Here is a 7,685-nt window from a genome sequence, read left to right as displayed (position 1 = left end):
CCGTAGGATTTAAGTCGTATGTTGGGGGAGGTTGTATTTACGACTGTTGAGTATGATATTTAAGTTCGGATCGTTCCGATGTAAGAATATCGAAGTTAGGCAATGATGAGCGTAATTATGGCTCTCGGGTAATTTTGCCTATTTTGATTAATATTGGATTATTGGTTGGGAAATTAATATTATATTTGGAACAGGACGTGAGGAGGCTCGAGCAAACGAGGCCCCAGATCGACATCAGGCTTAGGCCAAATTTGTGAGTGGACTTTTGTTTTAAATAATATGCATGCTATGGTTCATGAATGAACAATTAATGTCATGGAGCATTTTGACGTCATTTTAATTTTTGACAATCTTATTTCTCTTGGAGAGTTACCGAAAATGGGATTTTCGGTGGATATAAATATGTATTTATGAGAGAGAGTATGTATATAAAATGCTAGCTAGCCATATGTGTCTGTCCACCTTAATGGCGTAGCATATAGCCGCATTATGGTGTGACGTGAGCGTTGGACGCGAGCGTAGTAGCCCTATATGAGTGTTTAATTCATATAGGGGGTATGGGCACATATTTATACACCCATCTGTCCACCTTGATGGCGTAGTGTAGCACCGCATTAAGGCGTGACGTGAGCGTTGGACGCGAGCGTAGTAGCCCTATATAGACCCATGAATTTATATAGGGAGTATGGACGAGTGTAAATACATACATATATTATAGAGTCTGAGAGGCTCGATATTTTATGGGATAAAAGTTTTATCGCTTGTGGCATGCATTCGATTTTTCCTTAAAAATTAATTTGGGGAAACATAAATATTTTATTTATTATTTTATTTTTGTCCACTCACTCTAACGTTATTAAATGTTTTCCCCTGGGCCCTTCGTTTTAAATTGCCCAGTCTGCAGAGTTCGGGTTGGATCTAGTAGGAGACGAGGCATAGTCACCCGCATTTCTGCCAGTTTTCGCCAGTAGGTTACCTGTTCAACCTACTCGTGTTTTCTTGCTTCCGCTTGTGTTTAGTAGCTCTGAATACTTTAGAATTTTTGTATATTATGTGATGTTCAGAAGTGTTAAATTAAGAGTGTAATATGAAATTTTCGAGTTAGGGTTGTCCATCTGCAAGGGAGATTTTCTTAATCTTTTCAGTAAATTTTCCTTGGAGGTGGTCCCCGCACGACTTACTCTGGGTTTCAGGGTGAAATTCGGGGTGGGTCGTGTCAGTAGTTAAGGTTGTTGGTTTAAGTGTTGAGGTGTGGACCGTATCGAAGTTAGGCATTGATGAGCGTGTTTATGGCTCTCGGTTAATTTTGCCTATTTTGTGTAAGTTTTGGATTTTTGGTTAGGAAATTAATATTACATTTGGAACAGGACGAGAGGAGACCCGAGCAGAAGAAGTCTTGGAGCGACATCTGGCTTAGGCCTAATTTGTAAGTGGACCTTTGTTTTAATTGAAAAGCATGCGATGAATTATTCTATTGATCATTTATTTCTTCTGTTGAGATTTATTTCTTTCTCGGATATTTGGCAATTTTCCTCCTTTGGAGAGTTCCCGAAAATGAGATTTTCGGTGGATATGTATTTTCGATGTTTATGAGTATAGTATGTATATAAATGCTAGCTAGCCATACGTGCTTGTCCGTCATAATGAGGTAAAATACCATTATGGCGTGACGTGAATGTTAGGCACAAGCGTCATAGCCCTATATGAAAACTACTTTCTTTTCTGGTTTATATAGGTTTTCATATAGGGAGTCCATATGTATATATACACCCGTCATCTTCGGTCATAATGAGGAAAAATTCCATTATGACGTGACGTGAGCGTTAAACGCAAGCGTCGTAGCCTTGTATGAATTTCTACTTTTCAAATTTGTTCATAGAATTCATACAAGGAATCTGACGAGTGTAAATACATACACATATATGTTTATATATACTTTAGCCTGAGAGGCTCCAGTTTATTGAGTTTGGAGACTAGCCAAAGCTAGTCATGAAATTGTCAGGGTATGAGTTGAGCGCATTTGAATTTTCGCATGCAACATAATTTCTTTGGAAATTCAAATGGGAATGCATAAATATTTTATTTATTAATTTATTTTTGTCCACTCACTCTAACGGTTTCAAATGTTTTCCCCTGGGCCATTCGTTTTAAAATGCCCAGTCTGCAGAGTTCAAGTTGGCACTAGTCAGAGGCGAGGCATAGTCACCCATATCTCTTCCACCTTTCATCAGTAGGTTACCTGTTAACCTACTACCATATTTTCTTGTTTCCGCTAGTGTTTAATAGCTCTGATTACCTTGAGATTATTTGTATAATAGTTCGGTTGTGTGCTAAGTCTTTGTTTATTAATTTGGGAGTTATCCAAATGATGGTGTATGATATAAATTGGATATTTATATGTTGGATTAGAAGATGATATTATTTTTTGTGTGTGGTGGATGTGTTGTGGGGGAGCGGGAGGCTCCAGGTGTTGAGGTTGGATGTGTTGGTATAGGAGTGTTATCTGAATTTTTCAGGATAAGGTTGTCCATTTTCAAGGGAGGTTATGCTGAATATTTCGGTAAATTTTCCTTGGAGGTGGTCCTGAAGGACTTATTCCAGGTTTTAGGGTAAAATTTGGGGTGGGTCTTGACACTATGCTAGATTTGGGTGCAAGTGTGAATCTTATGCCATATTCCATCTATGAACAACTAAATTTGGGGGAATTACAAGAAGCTACAGTGAAGTTGCAACTAGCCGATCGATCTTTGAAAATCTGGAGAGGAATCGTTGAAGATGTATTAGTGAAAGTGGATCAACTCATCCTTCCAGCTGATTCTTTGTACTTGATATGGAAGAAGTGCCAATACCAGACCAGGAGATTCCTATGTTGTTGGGCAGACCATTCATGGCTACTATAGGGACAATGATAGATGTAAAACGAGGAAGACTCACAATGGAAGTACAAGATATGATGGTGGAGTTTAAAGTCTTTGACGCGGCTAAGCATCCTTCCGAGAGTTCTCATTCTTTTTCTATGGAGGTTGTTGATCAGATTGTGCATCAAAGTTTTCTAGAAAACCATTCTTCCGATCCTATAGAGACATGCCTTGCTTATAGTGGAATAGAATTCAGTGAGCCGAGGATTGAAGAGGCCGCTACAATCCTCAACGTTGTTCCTAAGTATTCTCCACAATTTGAGCCGAGTTTTGAAGCTCTTCCTCCTTCCAATGCCAAGATTGTTCCCTCTGTTGTTACAGCACATGTATTGGAGTTGAAACTACTTCCAGAACATCTGAAATATGCATACCTTGGAGATTTGGAGACTTTACTTGTGATAATAGCTTCAAATTTAAGCAGGATTGAAGAAGAGAAGTTGCTAAGAGTTCTCAAAGATCATAAGGCAGCCATTGGGTGGTCTATTGCAGACATTAGAGGTATAAGTCCCACAAAGTGCATGCATCGCATTCTTTTGGAGGATGAATCAAAGCCAAGTCGTGAGGCACAAAGGAGATTGAACCTACATATGAAAGAAGTGGTAAGGATTGAAATTTTGAAGCTCCTTGATTGAGGAATTATTTATCCTATTTCGGATAGCAAGTGGGGGAGTCCGGTGCAAGTTGTTCCAAAAAAGTCCGGTATTACCGTTGTCAAGAATGATTCCAATGAATTGGTGCCTCAAAGAGTGACAACGGGTTAAGAGAGTTTGCATAGATTACCGGAAGCTTAATGCATCTACACGGAAGGATCACTTCCCTTTGCCATTCATCGATCAAATGCTTGAAAGATTAGCTGGTCACAGTCACTATTGTTTCTTGGATGGTTATAGCAGTTATTATGAAAGGAAGGAAATCAAGTCACTAATTTCCTGCACCAATGAATGATTCTAGCAGAGCAATTGGTGGATCCTTGCAATCAGATCAGAGAAACTAAGGGATCTGATTATGTAATTAGTTGATTACATTTTATAGCTTTCCTAGAAAAGCTTCTTCTTCTCTTTGTATATATGTAGGCTGCTGTAATAATTCTATACTTACGAATATAGAAGCATATTACAATTACTATTTTATCATGGTATCAGAGCGGGCTACCCACGTCCACGTGTGAAGCCCAATGGCCACACAAACTCCACGTCAACCCCAAATGTTGTCCACGTGTTAGGCTTGAAAATTCGCCACACGTGTGGGGGCGTGTTGAGATATAAATCTCACATTGGGAATATGAGACCTTGCATGTGGGTTTATAAGGGTTTGGGCTACTCCATCCTTTGCCAATTGGTTTTCAAAAAGGAGAAATCAAAACAGCTTATGTGCCTACTGATAGTCAAATTGCAGACATGTTTACAAAGCCGTTGTGGGGACCTACTTTCCACACACATCTTAGCAAGTTGAGTGTTATTGACATTCACACTCCAACTTGAGGGGGAGTATGAAAGGAAGGAAATCAAGTCACTAATTCCCTGCACCAATGAATGATTCTAGCAGAGCAATTGGTGGATCCTTGCAATCAGGTCAGAGAAACTAAGGGATCTGATTATGAAATTAGTTGATTACATTTTATAGCTTTCCTAGAAAAGCTTCTTATTCTCTTTGTATATATGTAGGCTGCTTTAATAATTCTATACTTACGAATATAGAAGCATATTACAATTACTATTTTATCAGTTATAATCAGATTGCCATAGCACCGGAGGATCAAGAGAAGACCACTTTTACATGTCCCTTTGGCACTTTCGCATACCGGAGGATGTCGTTTGGTCTTTGTAATGCGCCAGCAACTTTTCAAAGGTGTATGCTCAGTATTTTCTCTGATATGGTGGAAAGATTCATTGAAGTATTCATGGACGACTTAAGTGTGTTTGGCTCTAGCTTTGATAAGTGTCTCCATCACTTGTAGCTTGTTCTCACTAGATGTGAAGAATGCAACTTGGTGCTTAATTGGGAGAAGTGTCATTTTATGGTGCAACAAGGTATTGTGCTTGGCCATGTAGTTTCACAGAGAGGTATTGAAGTAGACAAGGCAAAAATTGACTTGATAGCCAAGCTCCCTCCTCCTACAACAGTGAAAGGAATAAGAAGCTTCCTTGGACATGCCGGTTTTTGTCGAAGATTCATCAAGGATTTCTCACGCATCGCAAAGCCTTTATGCGATCTTCTTGCTAAGGATGCCACATTCTGCTTTGATGATGCCTGCCTAAAGGCCTTCAACACACTCAAAGAGCTCTTAACAAAAGCTCCCATCATTATGGCACTGGACTGGAGTCTTCCTTTCGAATTAATGTGTGATGCATCTGATTATGCTATTGGAGCAGTTTTGGGGCAGTGGGTTAACAAGCTTCCTCATGCCATCTATTATGCAAGTCGGATGCTCAATGATGCTCAACTTAATTACTCTACAACAGAGAAAGAATTGCTTGCTGTGGTTTATGCACTAGAGAAGTTCTGGTCATATCTTGTTGGCTCAAAAGTGATTGAATTCACGGACCATGCAGCTCTACGGTATCAATTGTCAAAGCATGATGCCAAACCAAGGTTAATTCGTTGGATTCTCTTGCTACATGAATTTGATTTGGAAATCCGGGATAAAAAAGGAACCGAGAATGTTGTAGCGGATCACTTGTCAAGATTGGTTAATGAGGAAGAAAGTGGCAATGAGCTACCGTTGAGAGAGTGCTTCCCAGATGAGCAACTTTTTGCTATTCAAGAACAAGAAGTTCCATGGTTTGCAGACATTGTGAACTACTTGGTGAGAAAAATAATTCCTGAAGAGTTTAGCAAGCAAGAAATTAAGAAATTCCTTTCACAGGTGAAGCATTATTTTTGGGATGACCCTTATCTCTTCAAGTTTTGTCCTGATCAAATCATAAGAAGGTGTGTTCCAGATAGTGAAGCAAGGAGTATTCTCACTTTCTGTCATACATATGCGTGTGGAGGACACTTTGGCCCTAAGAAGACAACATTAAAGGTTCTACAAAGTGGCTTCTATTGGCCTACTATATTCAAGGATGCTCACACCTTTTGCATGGCTTGTGATCGCTGCCAAAGAACTGGAAATATCTCCTCAAGGAATCAGATGCCCCTCCAAAATATTCTAGAAGTTGAAATCTTTGATGTATGGGAGATTGACTTCATGGGACCATTCCCATCTTCCAATGGTTATCTGTATATCTTGGTGGCAGTGGATTATGTCTCTAAGTGGGTTGAAGCTATGCCTTCTAAGACCAACGATCACAAAGTGGTGCTCAATTTTCTGAAAGAGGTTATTTTTACTCGGTTTGGCACACCAAGAGCAATTATTAGTGATAGAGGATCTCACTTTTGCAACAAGCCTTTTGAAGCTCTCATGAAGAAATACAATATCACTCATAAGGTTGCAACTCCATACCATCCTCAAACATCTGGTCAAGTTGAGATTTCCAATCGTGAAATCAAGAGTATCCTTGAGAAAACTGTGCAAACATCAAGGAAAGATTGGTCGACAAAGTTGAGTGATGCACTCTGGGCTTATAGGACTGCCTGCAAAACTCCTATAGGCATGTCTCCATATCGTATTGTTTTTGGAAAAGCCTGCCATCTTCTAGTTGAGCTTGAACACAAGGCGTATTGGGCAATCAAGAAGCTCAATTTTGACATAGCCAAAGCTGGTGATGCGAGGAAGCTTCAACTCAATGAACTGGATGCACTGAGGAATGATGCCTATGAAAATGCGAAAATTTACAAGGAAAGAACAAAGCTTTATCATGATAAGAGAATTCTTCGTAAGGAGTTTGTTCCAAATCAGAAGTTGTTGTTGTACAACTCAAGGCTGAAGCTTTTTCCTGGCAAGCTTCGATCACGATGGTATGGACCTTTCCTTGTTACTCAGGTTTTTCCTCATGGAGCGGTGGAAGTTCAGAACATGAAGACAGGAGCTCTGTTCGAAGTTAATGGGCAGCGTTTAAAGCCCTATTTTGAGCCCAATTTTGATGCAGAAAAGGACGGTCTAAACCTTATTGACCCTTCCTCTTCAACTTAGTTCACGTGCTTAAAAGTTATGTTTGGCTGAAGACTTAAAACTTAGCACTACTTGGAAGGCAACCCAAGTCGTTGTTTTTAATTTTGGGAAACGGTGGTGAGACGCAGCAGCTTCCAGTTTGGGCTCATACAATTATGGGACAGAAGTGTCCGATTTGGGTGAGTGAGATATCGATTTCATGTGGAATTGCGAGAGCTACAAGACTAATTGCAAAGCAATGAGCCCCGACGATTTATGGGCAAATAACATCGCCTTCGCTGTCCGATTCGGGCTTTATCTTTTCTAGCAGCTATGGCGATTCGCAACAATTTGGAGCAGCCTTTGCCTTTCCTTCCTCTTCGGCTACCTTCAGGGAGTTCTCAACTCAATCTTTGCTCTTACTTTATTTGCTTTTGTTTTGTGATTCTTCCCTTGCTTGCTTGATGCATTCCTGTTAGCTAATATTTTCAACATTGAGGACAATGTTTCACTTAAGTTTGGGGGGAATGATTTAGGATTTTATTTTTGTTTCTAGATTCGCATGTGGTAGATTGTTTAGCAGAAAATTGACTTAAAAAAAATTCATTTTTTTGTTGTGGGTTAGTGTGTTTTGTTCTGTTTTAGTTTCTTCTGACACCAAGGATGAGAATAAGAATTGGATTTCGATGAGAGCTGATGAATACATCTATTTAGGTCTGGACATCAATCTTTTG

General features: G+C 39.6%; 1 pseudogene across 1 annotated transcript in view; it reads left to right on the top strand.

The window, feature by feature from the left end:
* Positions 1-6,993, top strand: part of LOC101305067 — a 9,784-nt pseudogene extending 2,791 nt beyond the window's left edge. Inside the window, exons 2-4 of the transcript XR_184563.1 lie at positions 969-971; positions 2,644-3,674; positions 4,982-6,993. The product of XR_184563.1 is annotated as an uncharacterized LOC101305067 (transcript). The remainder of the gene's footprint in view (positions 1-968; positions 972-2,643; positions 3,675-4,981) is intronic.
* Positions 6,994-7,685: the final 692 nt, after the last annotated feature.

This window comes from Fragaria vesca, linkage group LG4 (genome assembly GCF_000184155.1).
Source record: "Fragaria vesca subsp. vesca linkage group LG4, FraVesHawaii_1.0, whole genome shotgun sequence".
Classification (NCBI taxonomy): Eukaryota; Viridiplantae; Streptophyta; class Magnoliopsida; order Rosales; family Rosaceae; genus Fragaria; species Fragaria vesca.
Note: the sequence above shows the minus strand (reverse complement) of the source record. Positions and strands in the feature narration are given on the sequence as shown.